Here is a 15,788-nt window from a genome sequence, read left to right as displayed (position 1 = left end):
CAGGAGTACCCACATGTGCTATCAAGCCGCTGCAGATGACCCAGAATGCAGTGGCACTTCTTGTATTTAACCAGCCGAGACGGGCACATGTCACTCCTCTCTTCAGATCGATACATCGCCTCCAATAGCAGCACACATTAAGTTCAAATCCCTGATGCTTTCCTACAGGATAGTCAGTGGGTCATCACCTGAGTATATGGAGACATTGGTGAGGTGCAATGCGCCTTCTCACTCAGGTTTGCCAGGGGACAGCATCTGGTGATGCCGCCTCCCCACTCCATCCGAACCATCAAGAAGCGATTGAAGACCCACCTGTTCTGCGAATATCTGTCTAATTGATTGGAAAAAAACTGGCTTTGTGATATTTGTTGTTAGATTAAGTTTAATTGTTTTATTGATTGTTAATCTGTGATTGTAAATGTATTAGTTATTACATCTGTTCACTTGTGGCAATCAAGTTTTGTTGCCTGACCTACTAAACTTGCAGATGAACTGGCCCTTGCCTATTGTTACTTGGTTATGTTTACATCTTTTGTAACTCCATCATCCATTATCCAACCCGCTAGATCCTAACTACAGGGTCACGGGGGTCTGCTGGAGCCAATCCCAGCCAACACAGGGCACAAGGCAGGAAACAAACCCCGGGCAGGGCGCAAGGCAGGAAACAAACCCCGGGCAGGGTGCCGGCCCACCACAGGGCACACACACACACACGCACACACATCCATCCATTATCCAACCCGCTAGATCTTAACTACAGGGTCACGGGGGTCTGCTTGAGCCAATCCCAGCCAACACAGGGCACAAGGCAGGAAACAAACCCCGGGCAGGGCGCAAGGCAGGAAACAAACCCCGGGCAGGGCGCCGGCCCACCACAGGGCACACACACACACACACACATCCATCCATTATCCAACCTGCTAGATCCTAACTACAGGGTCACGGGGGCCTGCTTGAGCCAATCCCAGCCAACCTAGGACCCAAGGCAGGAAACAAACCCTAGGCAGGGTGCCAGCCCACCGCAGGGCAGACACACACACACACACACCAAGCACACACTAGGGACAATTTAGAATCACCAATGCACTTAACCTGCGTGTATTTGGACTGTGGAAGGAAACTGGAGCACCCGGAGAAAAACCCACGCAGACACGGAGAGAACATGCAAACTCCACGCAGGGAAGACCCGGGATTCCTAACTGCGAGGCAGCAGCGCTACCCACTGCGCCACCGTGCCGCCCCTTTAGTAACTCGCGTTGGATAAAAACTTCTGCCAAGCAAATAAATGTAAAATAAATGTAAATGAACGCTTGCAAGCGTTCTCTCTCAAAGACTGAAGAGGTCCCGATGTCGGGTCCGTGCTCATTACATTCGTCGACGGCACTAAGTGTCAATCCGCAGCTACCCAGCCTTCATGCTTCATAGGTCACGAGGCTCAGGTTTGCTCCGCATGTGTCAACTTTTTTTTGGACTCCTCAAAAAACGAAGTCCACATGTGGGGCGAACATGTCTTCGGATCGCAAGACATTTATTGCCCGTCTTACTCCAAACGACTGAACTCCGTCCCTAGTTTGGTCACTGTACAGCGTGTACGGCTATTCTCGTGACATTTTGGGTTAAATCCTCATCCAATTTCAGTGTGTGTTAGATGGCCAATGAGAGTTAACAAGCACCTACAGCGGGCTGGCATGCCGTCCCTCTGTACCTGTGATAACCCAAAACGGAAATGTTTTCAAATACGACCAGACTTTGGAGCCTTTAAGCGGCACGAAGCCGAGATGTTCAGCTCTTCTCCGTCTGCTCTTGGTCCCACCTTTTCAATACCATCTCAGGAGTTCGTAAACTGCGCACCTAATGATTATGCCAAGTGTTCCACGTTGATAATATGTATATGTTTAACCACCTGCGGTGGGGCAAAGAGGGACGAATCGCAACTTTACAGCCCCGGGCTCCGAACTGGGAGTGTGTACGTTCTCCCTGTGGTCATGTGGGTTTGGTTTTCTTCTGGTTGTCCTCCCTCGTCCCAGACAAGTTAGGCCGGTTAGCTCCTATAAGTAGTCCTCAATGCGAGACCGCTGAATTGTTCTCGATGCCCATTGCTGCTGTGATGGGCACCTGCAACTCCTGGTGACCCCAAACAGTTGGATGAATAGAAATAAATGCTTGAGTGTCCGGATGGTCTTTAAACTGAATTTTAATAGTTATTTGTGACTTAAACGCTCGATGGTCATTCTTAGTGGATGATTCTGTATGCGCTTTATAAAATCAAATCGGTTCATCATTTTTTAATATTACACAATGTGGGTTTCCACGGGGCAGGCGAAAACACAGATCAGTATAAAATCTGTCAGTAAAATGCAATAAAAATGAAAAACATTAAAACATTAATTTTAATTTTCTACCACAGGGTTCGATCGCTTGGAGGCACTGTTGACTCGCATTAAGGAGAACTGGGGTCACGTCACGGGTGTTTCCTGCGTGGAGTTTGCATGTTCTCCCCGTGCATTTCCTCCCACAGTCCAAAGACATGCAGAATAAGCGAACTGGCCTTGTTCACCTGGCACGCGTGTGCTCGCCTTGTCCGAGTGCTGCTCCTGCCTGGAGGCCGATGACTGCCCAGGTTGGCTCCAGCTGCTCCGCGACCTTCCCCTTAGATGAGTGGGTTTGGAAGATGGATGGATGAGTTCGATCGATGCAAATTCTCTATTGTTGTGTAATACTATAGATGTTAGGAAAAGGCGCTTTATAAAATGAAAGGGACATCAATCAATCCATATTTCATTTGTATTTTTTTTTCCACAGCGAGCAAAATGAATCTAATTCTATCGTGGCGGCGGGGGACTAGTGGCGAGATGGTGGGCTGCATTTTTTTTAAAATATTTTGATGTGCTGTGTTTCTAGAAAGCGCGACTTGTTGTCAAAGCTCTCTGCAAAGGAAAAAAAGGACATTTTTGCGCCTGTGCCGCCGCTGCCTCCGCTACGGGGTTTAATTAAGTGCGAAGCGCCGGTCCGCTAAAGCCTCGTAATGAAACGGTTTGAGCTTTTTAATTTAAACCGAGCTTTTGTTTCTCCACAAACGTATCCGATAGATAAGCAGCCTTGCTGTCATACTGTTTCTAATAATTACTGTTAAACATTTAAAGACATGCAAAGGGAAAAAAAGGTGCCAATTATCAGGTAAGAAAATGATATAACGGAGAGCGAAAAAAAGGTTGCATCCCTAGACAGTGCGGTGGCTGAATCTAATTTTCTCTTTAATTGGGGAACATTCTCGTTTGGTGGCATTAAAAAAAAATGTTCTTAATCGGAGTGGCATCTGAGGTTGTTAAATTTAATTGGCAGAACGCCAGTCGCACTAAAAGCATTAAAGAAAAGCCTTCCGTAATAATAAATAAATAAGTAAGTAAATAAATAAATAAATAAAAAGTGGTAGTACGGCATGGGGCTATCAGAGCCACCTGCTGAATAATAAGCGATGAGTGCAGGTGCCGGGATGGGGAAACGGGCGTGTGTGTGTGTGTGTGGGGGCGTGGCCTAAAAGAGGCGGGTATAACTCTGTGAAAACTGGGCGTGGACATTTAAAACGGGGGTGCCAGCTGGGACATTTAAAGTGGACTGGCCAGTAAGTCACTCCTGAGAACGAGGAGATAACTGCCTAGAACTGAGTACCAGAGCAAGTACTATAGGGGATACCAGTAGCATGGGCATGGCATTGCAGATAGAATGAGATTTGGAATTCCTGCAGGGTGGCATTGCTGGGCTGATGGTAGTGCTACTGCCTCGTAATAAGCAGTCCTGGGCTCAAGTCCTGAGTCTGCATGTTCTCCCTGTGTGCATGTGTGTCTCCTCACACAAGCCAAAGACATGTTGATTAGATGGCCTCAAGTGTGTGCGTTCATTTGGGTGTATTCATTCTGCACCGGTCTGATTATTCCTGCCTTGTGATCGATGCTTACTGGGCCAGACTCCAACTTTACTAAGACCTTGTTCTGGATAGGAAGATGGATGCATGACATTCGTGCCAATGGGCACATACTACCTGAGAACTTAGATGTGACCATCAGCATATTGTTGCAGACCAGAGGAAGGATGATATGTACAGCAGCGAATTGGCACAACAAAACTGCCATTATTAAATTAACAATAAAAACACTGGTTTCATAAGTACATTTTTCATTAAACATTTTGATTTGTAGATCCATGTTAAGGTGTGAGTTTGAAGGTACTGGAACCAGGGAGTAGAATGCAGAGATTGCTCAGCTGTTAGTCAAGGCTGGCACAGATGGAAAAGTGCCAGGCAAAGGGGTGTAGTGGTTTGAAGAGCATGCATGTTGCATCCACTTAAACATCTACAGGTTAGTGGGGTTCTGCATCGGGGCCACCAGGGTTCTGCATTTTGAAATTTGGCTTGGATGCCTGCTGCTGTAACTAATACCCAAGCTTATGAAACTTATTTATCTGATCATATGAAGGTCCAACAGCATTTAAATATATTTTGGATGATCAAGCAAGATGACCCCTTTTATTGGCTAACTAAAAAGATTACAATATGCAGGCTTTCGAGGCAACTCAGGCCCCTTCTTCAGGTAAGATGTAATCACAAACTTGGCTGAAGAAGGGGTCTGAGTTGCCTCCAAAGCCTGCATATTGTAATCTGTTCAGTTAGCCAGTAAAAGGGGTCATCTTACTTGACTTCTCACTACATTCATAATGGCTAACACGATACAACACCCTGGTACTTTAGGATGATCACAAACTGAAGTTTTGACCCCAAGCAGATGCCTAATGAGAGGGGTGTGGCTTGTCAGGCAGGGCGGAGATCACTAGTAATTACTGGGCGAATAGCAGAAGGTGGTGGGTGTGGCAGCAGTTTGAGGATGAGGTGTTCATGGGAGGTTCATGTGTAGTTGGCGCTTCTGGTGCACATTCCAGCCCAGCGATTTTTTACATATTAAGTCTGCACTTTAATTCCCAGGATTAGGGTGTTTGGGTAACTGTGTGTGTGTGTGTGTGTGTGTGTGAATGTGTGAATGTGATGAACAAGTGGCAAAAATTGTTAGCAAGCTATAATCTAATGGGACGTAGTCAGAAGTAGTAGAGCTCCAGTGGTCTGCAGGTAGACCCATCTTAAAGTCTGTGCAGAGATGGCAAGTGGACTGCAGTGCACTGGCACCTGGGTGTGACAGAAGTGCTGCATGGGCACCCAGAAGTGTTTCCAGGTGTGACTGAAGTGCTGCAGTCCAGGGCTTCAGAACTGTCCAGGCGCCCCCTGGTGGTGACCAAGGTGCCCAGCAGAGTTGAGTTTCTAAGCTCCAAACCTGTGGTCCCAATGCAATCCAGGGGGATCACCCTCTTGTTTTCCGGGGAAGGTATTTCCGTGACCCTGTCCTCTTCCCTGGTCCTTCCATCACAGGGGCGTCCCAACCGGGCATGAACCCCAGTCGTCCGCCACAACAGACATAAACAGAACAACGTTCAGAGGCTGAATCAGGAGCAGGAAATAAGGAAAATGGTTGGAAGAGTATGGTTGAGGTTTGCATTTGTAAAAAAGATTTTTGAATTGGTATTTGTGAAGTATTATTTATATATGCATGACAAATGAGTTGTATTTGTTTGTACCGATTTCTTGCATTTAAGGATAATGTTCTGTTCATTGACTCTGTGGAATGGGGATCCATCTGAACTGTGTGGTCTTTGCACAGTTTGATGAGGGGGGCCATTTTGGTGTCTTTCATGTTGTCCCTTACATCTTCCTACTGTGGCTTTCATGTGAAAAAAAAGGAAGTTTTTAAATGAAAGTACAGTGTGGATTGGGCAGCACGGTGGCGCAGTGGTAGCGCTGTTGCCTCGCAGTAAGGAGACCTGGGTTTGCATGTTCTCCCCGTGTCTGCGTGGGTTTCCTCGCACAGTCTAAAGACATACAGGTCAGGTGCATTGGTGATCCTAAATTGTCCCTAGAGTGTGTGTGTGTGTGTGTGTGTCCTGTGGTGGGCTGGCACCCTGCCTGGGATTTGTTCCTGCCTAGTGCCCTTTATTGGCCGGGATTGGCTCCAGCAGACCTCTGTGACCCTGAACTGACTGACTGGCTAACAGTGTGGACGTATTCCAGAGGGAGTAACGCTGTTACCTATGGAGTTGCAAAGAGTGAGATAAGGAAGGCAGCAGCACAGCACACAGTTAACAAAGGAGCACAAATGAGTCCTCCACTTGAACCCGAGCAACAACACACAACTCCCCCCTGATGTCGGACGCCGTGCTTACAACCTCATAAAACTGCTTGCCATGCCAAGAGAAATTAGACCTCCGACTAGCCTCTTCTGTGACACGTTTGCCCATCTCGTCCGTCTTGTGTCCTGTCTTGTGTGTTGATATACACGCAGTCATCAGAGTTGTTTGTGCTTATTATTCTGTTTCTTAAAACAAGAGTGCTTCAGTTACATTGACATAAATCTATCTATCTATCTATCTATCTATCTATCTATCTATCTATCTATCTATCTATCTATCTATCTATCTATCTATCTATGTATCTATTATATAGTGCCTTTCAAATCTATCTATCTATCTATCTATCTATCTATCTATTATATAGTGCCTTTCACATCTATCTATCTATCTATTATATAGTGTCTATCTATCTATCTATCTATCTATTATATAGTGCCTTTCAAATCTATCTATCTATCTATCTATCTATCTATCTATCTATCTATCTATCTATCTATCTATCTATCTATTATATAGTGCCTTTCACATATCTATCTATCTATCTATCTATCTATCTATCTATCTATCTATCTATCTATCTATCTATCTATCTATCTATTATATAGTGCCTTTCACATATCTATCTATCTATCTATCTATCTATCTATCTATCTATCTATCTATCTATCTATAAGGCTGATGGCTGGAGATGGCCTCCTATAACAGATAAAGAGCCTTAGCTAACGATTTCATGAATTACTGCTACTTTCCAAGGCACCACTGAAAATGTATTAACTGGTTAATTAAAATCAATCAATCAATCAATCAATCAATCAATCAATCAATCAATCCTTTTTCTCACATCCATACACCATTTAGAATATTTCTTTGGCATCCTTGGGTGGGCCATGAAACAAGCCCCTCTCACGGATTTTCTACATGAATTTGACATTCTTGGGTGAGCAGAAGTTAAAATTCTCTTTAGTTTCCTACACTGCGTTGACCGACTTTGAGTCACGTGACCCAATCTTGTCAAATCAAGTCCAAGTTTATTGTCGTGTGCTCACAGTACAATGTCTCCTCAGAACAGTTTATAGCTTTGGCCAGGGGAATATCCATCCATCCATCCATCCTCTTCCGCTTATCCGAGGTTGGGTCGCGGGGGCAGCAGCTTGAGCAGAGAGGCCCAGACTTCCCTCTCCCACTTCTTCTAGCTCTTCTGGGGGAATCTCGAGGTGTTCCCAGGCCAGCCGAGAGACATAGTCCCTCCAGCATGTCCTAGGTCTTCCCCGGGAACTCCTTTCCGGTTGGACGTGCCCAGAACACATCGCCAGGGAGGCATCCAGGAGGCAGCCTGATCAGGATGCCAGGGGAATAATGTAGAAAAATAGTGTTGGTTGCCCCTTTTCTTATTCATTTTTTATTGTATAGTTGTATCATTCCGGGATCGGTACAAGTTGACAAGAATTAATACAAATTTTCAAAAAAGTATTATTGGTTAAGATTATCTGCACTTATTTTTTATTATTGTTTGTAGTTATTATTAAAAATAGTTGTGTTGTTTCTGCCGTCGTTATATTTGTTTATTTTATTTATGGCCTCCTCTATGTTGAGTCGCCTCATTACAATGCAGTGTCAGTTTCTATGGAAGGCATCTCTGGAACAAGAATGTAATTAAATTAATCGACGTGACAATATAAAAAGTGCCACGTCATCATCCAAGCTTTCGGATACTCAAATTAAAAACAACCTTCATGTTCGCATTACTTTCGGTGTTCTGACTATCTGGTTCCTGACTTTTGCTTTGATTTTCTTGAGTACGATTTCTCGATTTGCTTGACTTGAATGACAGGACGGCTTTTCTGGGTTCGATTCTCTTCTTGCCTAACGTTTTCCTCTCCTGCTCATCCCTTTAAACCTTGATATCACATAAATGACTGCACAAATACCAAAATGATATTAAAAAGTTACAAATCTGTGGGAGAAGAACATTGGCACTCTTTGACTCACCATGTCTTCACGCAAAGGGTATTTAAGATGGTGGATTGCTACCCTCATTTTGGAAGACTAGGTTGGCTACCAGTCTACAGTAAGATGAGTAGAAATGTAAGTAATCAACATACTGTAGACCTTAGCATTTGCAGTGCATCATGCAATGCCTATGTCTCTGTTATATGCCATTTGGTATGAGATTCATAAAAGCAGTGTTAATGTGTGTGCTGCACCATCTGTTGGAATGAAAGATGCAGTGCATTTTATTGCTAAAAATGTTTGTGATGTGCCATCTTTTGGACACAGAGACAGACACTCAAACATCCATCCATCCATAATCCAACCCGCTATATTCTAACTACAGGGTCACGGGGGTCTACTGGAGCCAATCCCAGCCAACACAGGGTGCAAGGCAGGAAACAAATCCCAGGCAGGGCGCCAGCCTACTGCAGGGACACTCAAACATGTATCCTTTAATTAAGGTGGATTCTGGATTCACTACTTAAAGACCTTCATGACTATTTGCTATTTTACTTCTTTTGAAGAATTTGTAGTCTTTAAACTCACACCATTTTGGTTTTCGTTTCTCGGTTCCTATATCTTTGACCATCGGTGACCTAACATCTCTTGACCTTTAAAATGCAATCTTTGCTATTTTCACTCAAGCAGAGCAACTTTTGACAGTAATGCACTACAACAGTAGACGTTAGCACGAGATTGAATCAAAGACACAGTACAGAAGAAGTGCTCATGTGGTTATTATTGCGAGCGGCCATTCAGTAGTATGATGACCTGTAGGTGAAAACTGTCCATCAGTCTCTAAGTGTGAGGGCTGATGGTCCTGAACGGAGGAGGGAGAAGAGCGACTGTGAAGGATGTCCGAGGTCTTCAATCCTGCTGTTTGCCTTTAGGATATTTGTAGGTCCCACTTTTAGGGTTACCTCTGGCCGTTTCATCAAGGCCTGCCAATGATGCACCCGCCTACTTTCTAAAAATAGGTCTGTGGGACGGGCAGGTTCAGGTGTTGACTCACTCGGCGCCCGCAGAGCGCTGAGACCCAGGTGGCTTGTGGGTGGTAGTTCTGAGCTTCGTGGGCTGATCAACAGATTTAAGGCTTCTTGCTGGTCTGGCGAACATGCCCGCTGGATCTGTTCAGCTGAAAGCCTTGAGGAAGAAGAGAGGGAGGAAGAAAAGAGAGAGAGAGAGAGAGAGAGAGAGAGAGGTGTCATGTGAAGGACCCCGGAAAAGACAGCTGCAGTGCCCACCAGCAGGGTCGGCTCTAAAATCTGGCAGCCTCTTGATGGTCAGAGATGTTGAGAAGTCCTCTCACAAGCTCAGCCACTCAGCCAGTAAAACATACAGTATCATCTCATCTGTTTATTAAAAATAATAAAAAAAAAACAAATGCTGGTAGAAATCAGAAAATAAATACATTTAAATGTCATCGAACAAATAAAGCAGGAATGAAGCATACACACACATGGCACCATGCCACAGAGTGGTGGCTTGGCCAGAAAGCTCCTTGAACACGGCCTCCCACACAGTGAATCTGGCGCAAATCTGAGGAGGATGAGGAGGATGAAGGCACCCTCTTTAGCTGCGGAGGAATCTTCAGGAAATGACATGATATACCTGAGATAAGGTTAAGGCTCAAAAATGACCCCCATTGCTGCTGTGCTATCTGGACCCTGAACTCGGGCTGGTGCCCACGTGATGATCCACTTCTTTATGAGGCGCCATCTGAGCCATCAAATCCTCAGGATCTCCAGCACTTCTCCACCAGCTGACTAAATTTTTTGTGACAAGACAAGCAGTTGTACATCGCAGGACCCGAACTTTGAGTTAGAGTTGCAATAAAAATTAAATTTATTTTAATGTCCTATGAAAAAATAAACGCCCCCTGAAATGTTTTTTCCTTTTTTAACATATGTGGACATGTAAGGATTTGATCTTCATTTCCAGAGGGTCTATAGATAAAGCGGATATCACAGAGCAAGCATCATGTCAGGTTTACGTTTGGTAGTCCATTATATAATTTAAACAAACATAAATGAAAATTGTGCATATGGATAAAAGTCCACCCTTATTCTTCATTCCTTTAAATTAGAATCGGGTGTCCATTATCAGACCCTCATCAGAGAGGACCTCGTATGAACCTTTCTTATTCAAACCTCAGATAGATAGTTTGCTCTGAAGCGTGTGGCATCACCATGCCAAGATCTAAAGAGTTCTTTGAGATGCCCTGAGGAAGAAGAGAGGAGGGAAGAAAAGAAAGAGAGAGAGAGGGAGGTCATGTGAAGGACCCTGGAGAAGACTGCTGCAGTGCCCACCAGCAGGGTCAGCTTGATGGTCAGACGAGTGTGAAAGAACCAGCCTCGACACACACTAAAGGGTTTGGGGCAGCCACCCGTATATTGTCGTACCATAAAAGGGTATGAAAATTGGCACTGATGAGCATTAGCTGGAGTTCCAGATTGAACAGAACTGTTAAGCCAAAGATGGCGGCGTTGAAGGACTTTGCAGGAAGTAATATAAATAATTTCGGAACTGGAACTGAAGTCGTCAAGGTTGAATCAGACAGAATTTCCCATATTTGGTCTTCAGCGATAACAGAGGAAGGTTTAGTGCACTCCACCACCCTATAGCCTGGCGTGGAGTTATCTTCGTTTGGTCCATTCTGTTTCCTCCTAAGCCCACACGTGTGAGAGGAGTTAGGAAGTCTTCTTACGAGCTCAGACAGTCAGCCAGTAAAACATATCATCTCGTCTGAAAAGCTATATTGAAAAAAATGATAGAAAGCAGAAAATGAATAACATTAAATGTCATTGAACAAATAAAGCAGGAATGAAACATGCACACACGTGGCACCGTGCCACAGAGTGGTATTTATATAGGTCTCCAGAGAGCTGGAAATCAAGTGGAGATGACTTCAAATCAAAGAAATCTCAAACAACCCCAAAAATTCATCGTGGGACCTCCAGGTAGCGATGTCCACCGTTGATGTCAAGGGACGTTAGTCTATCATTAGAAAGAGGACGCACAAATTTAATTTAAATGGAAGGTGTGCCAGGAGCAAACCAGAAAGAACATCAAGCCCTGATTATGAACACCTAGGCAATGACCAGGACTTCAGGAACAATGAGCTCTGGACAGACGAGGCAAAGATAGAGTTATATGGCCACAGAACCAGAAGACATGCATGAAAACCAAATGAACCATTTGACCAAAAGAACCTGATATCATCTGTAAAGCCTGTCGGTGGAAATGTCCTGATATGGGTTTACTTTGTTGTATCAGGCCCTGAGCAGCTCACTGTCAAGGAAACCCATTTGGATTCTTCATTTTACCAGAGGGTGCTTGAGAATAATGTGAGACCATCCATTAAATGAATGAAGCTCAGCCAAAAGCTAACCTTGCCACATGACAATGGCCATAAATACACCAGGAAATGCACTAAAGAATGGGTGAAAAGAAGGAAATGGAAAGTTCTGGAGATGATGTGGGGGGATCTAAAACAACCTGTACATGCATGACACCCTCTGAAACATCACACAGCTAAATAAATTTGGCATGGAGGAGTGCTAGACAGTTATAGGAAATTGCTGACTTGAGGGCACAATACCAGCAAGTAGAGCCAAGGGTGGGCTTGCTTTTTCTGCAGAAGGAAGTAAATTATTGCTATAATTTCGATTGTAATTTATTTTTTAATGATGTCCCTTTTATCATTGTTCTTAAATAACTCCAGTTCTTAAATCCTTACATTGGCTCCTGGTTAAGTTTAGGGCAGATTTCAAAATCCTCATTTTAACATATAAAGCCTTAAATGGCTAAGGTCCGGCTTACTTGTCTGAACTCATCATGACTTACAAACAGAACGTACATTAAGATCTCAAGATGTCGGTCTGCTTATGATTCTAAGGATTAATAAAATAACATTTGGAGGTCGAGCTTCTAGTTACAGGGGACTCCTAAACTGTGGACTGGTCTGCCTGCTACTATAAGAGATGCCCCTTCGGTCTCAACTTTTAAATCCCGGCTGAAGACTCACTACTTCAGTTTAGCACACCCTGACTAGAGCTGCTGATTAACTGTGCAGACTGCATCTCTGTTGTCAGTCATTAGCACTAAAACATAAGTAATATGATAGTTATAATTGGATACTAACCCTCACCTATTCTGTTTCTCTTCTCGGTACTCAAATGTGGCACTTGGTGCCACTGCCCACCTGCCAAGTTGTTTTGCCTGCCTAAGGTAAAGTCATCTCTGATGGAGGATCGCAGGAATCATGGGAAAGATGGTGTCCTTTCACTGGATTGGCTGGTCCAGCACTGACTCAGCTGTGGAATGGCCAATAGGGGGAGGCAGCTTGATGCCTGAGGTCTCCAGGACTCTAAACAAATCCAAATCATATTATGGGATATCATCTGTTGAATTCTGCTGTGTACTTGTAATATTTTTATTTTACTATTATCTTGTATTGAGGATCTCTTGTGTTCTGTTCTGTGTATTGTATTGACCCCCTTCTTTTGACACTCACTGCACGCCTAACCTACCTGGAAAGGTGTCTCTCTTAGAACTGCCTTTCCCAAGGTTGCTTCCATTTTTTCCCTACAAGGTTTTTTTTGGGAGTTTTTCCTTGTCTTTTTAGAGAGTCAAGGCTGGGGGGCTGTCAAGAGGCAGGGTCTGTTAAAGGCCATTGTGGCCCTCCTTGTGTGATTTTGGGCAATACAAAAATAAATTGTATTGTATTGTATTGTCTCCACAGGTCCTGTTAAAATGAAGATCAACTCCTGATTTGTCCACATATGTTAAAAAAAATGCTTTTCATGGGGTGCACTTACTTTTTCATATGCCTTGTCACACACGCGCGTCCAAGGATCGCCTTGCTGGCTCATTCGAGGTTGGTGATATCCCACCAGTGTGAGAGCGGGCACTGTAGCTAACTGTGTCATCACCTTTTTTTTCCCCCGCAGCTCCGAGAACCCACCCAGTGAGACAAATTAGCCCCGCCCCTCCGATCCTCCTATTATCAAAAGACCGGCTGCCTCCACTAATTTGTCTTTTTTTGGAGCTGATTCCTGACAAGTCAGAATTCTACAGGAGGCCTCTTACTTGTGGTGGCTAAACCTGAGCTCTCATTTTCTTTTGTGTTTTGCCCCTACGGGATTATGTTAGTTTTTGCCAGAAGGCACTTGTTTAAGTTTGAAGAAGATAAGCAGGGAATTAAACGGGACGACGCGTCTGGTGTCCCAAATATTCTTCATTTGCCCCGGTTCTGTTTTGACCTGTGATTGGCCAGCTCACAGACTGTACGTGATTGGTACTTTCTCCTTGGCCATGCCCCTTTTCCTCTACTGTTGCTAAGTGACGACTGACACAGCACACACATCTTTGCTATTCATAGGTTTGTCGGGTGATTGTTGTCACGTTTGTGCTTGTCGTAATCAACATGCAGCCCGGCGCCATAATTAGTGAATCGAACAGAACTTACCGGATCAAGTCAGGTTGTGTTCTGCTCAGGCCTTTCCAACTATGTCATTCTCTGATGTGTCTTATTAGTTAAAACTCTGTACTGTCAGCAGGTCATAAATGCAGTCGTTAAGCCAAAAATCAGCACTCTAAATCCTAGTCAAAAATGCACTTGCAAGGATTGATTTTCCAGGAAAACTGGGTAAAGTACAACACGCCAATCTGTTTGTTTTCACTCCACGAACTCAGATAAATAAGAAGAGTTCTGCGAGACCCGTTATGTCTCCATCTGTGTACTCTCTGGTTAATTATTTCTTAATGTGGCAACAACGACTCCACAAAATGGCAGTGCCCACTATAAACAAATTGGTGTCACAGTAAAAGATGGTACAATAACTCTGCTTCTTAACAGCACTTTCTGCATGCAAACTAATATCAAATTCGGGACCCTGGGGTTAAAGGAAACCCAAACTGTACTCATATTTTCAGAAAACACTTCAGCAACGGCACAAAAATTGAAAGAAAAATTGCAAATCAATCATAACGGTGAACATCTGAGATTGGATTGTTGTATGCTTTTGAATAAATTTTCTGGGGAATGAATTATTGGCAGGATTAAACGAGTACGACTTTAGGATTTTGTTTTTGCTTTGATGAAAGATCAAACCCACCCGCTCTGATGATTATGTTTCATTTGCTAGTCGGCAGACTAAGCCCCTCCACTTTGTCCTAGCAGAACAATCTCTCCTCCAGTAATCAGACTTGCTTGTCTGTTTTATATTCTCAGTATGTTTGTCTTCATTTTATCAGGCAACACAAACAGTGCATATCCTTTTCTGAGTGGGGGTCCCTTTGAACCTAAAGGCTGGTTTATCTGTCTGCGTCGAGCTTACACTGTAAGTACACATTCACCCATGTAGCCTATGGCGTTGCCTGATGCGCACCTCCTCAAAAATGTCTGTGCATGTCACATCAATGTGAACACAACGCAGACCCCATACAACTCTGATTGGCCAGTTTCGTAACTATTGTCATGCATGCACGTCAGAGGGTAACCTTGTGGGTTCACCTAAAGTATCGTATATACTCGCGTTTAAGTTCTCCCATGATAAGTTGAGGTTTGATTTTACTGTATAATTTCCGGTATTTTATAATGTTGGTTGTGTAAGCCGAATGCGGAAAACTCCCGCTATTGGCCCAAGAGCTTATGATATGCTAGCACCCACCTGAGAGAGTAACCACGGGGCATACTGCCTTTTATAACCTATGTATTGTGCCTACGTGACCACACGGTAATACCCAAACTATTCTGAAGTGACGTTTGCACTGTTTTGTGTTTTTTGTATCTCACACCCTCATACTCCTTTATCGTAAGAGCATCCCATTTCTACGATGAGAGGGTTCGATCAGAAGAAAATATGAAGCTCGTTTTACATTAAACATCATTGAAATAGAGAAAGAAATTGGTAACTGCGCTGCTGCAAAAAAATTCGATGCGTCCGAGAAACTGGTGTGAGATTGGAGGAGGCAAGAAGATGAAAATAAAAATTAAGTGTCGTATTTTTGAATGGGCGTATAAGTCGGGGTCTGATTTTATGATCGAATTGTTGGGTTTCAGGACCTGACTTATATGCGAGTATATACGGTAAATAGTACCACCCTGGGATAAAAGGGGGCACTGCTGCTAATGGACTTGTCACCTTTTAATGTCACAGTCTTGAGACTCCGCCCCTTGATGGCACTAAGCTGAAAGAAGCCCCGCCCCTACTGGTCTGCGCAATATAAAGGCGGGGTGACAACAGAAGATGGCATCGCATTCTGAGCTGCACCTGACTTCTCTGCTGATTTGTATTGCAACGTCTGACTTAGAGGACTATTTTCTGCTTAAAACAGCACATGGAAGTGCTTCATTTTCATTGCCTTTACTACATTTTTTGTTCCAAGGGGCGTGCTGCCAGTTATCACTCCAAGGTTTCTACCTTGTCTTGCCCCACTACATTACATATTTCCTAAAACGCATTTCCATTCATCTTCCAGTCTGGAAATTGGCGAAAGCATAAAAAAGTGAAAAAATGTGAAGGATAATTGTACATTTGCCTATGGACAAAAATGTATAGCAA

The sequence above is a fragment of the Polypterus senegalus genome, chromosome 10 (assembly GCF_016835505.1).
Source record: "Polypterus senegalus isolate Bchr_013 chromosome 10, ASM1683550v1, whole genome shotgun sequence".
NCBI classification, from domain to species: Eukaryota; Metazoa; Chordata; class Cladistia; order Polypteriformes; family Polypteridae; genus Polypterus; species Polypterus senegalus.
The sequence above is the reverse complement of the archived record's forward strand: the minus strand, read 5'-3'. Positions refer to the sequence as shown.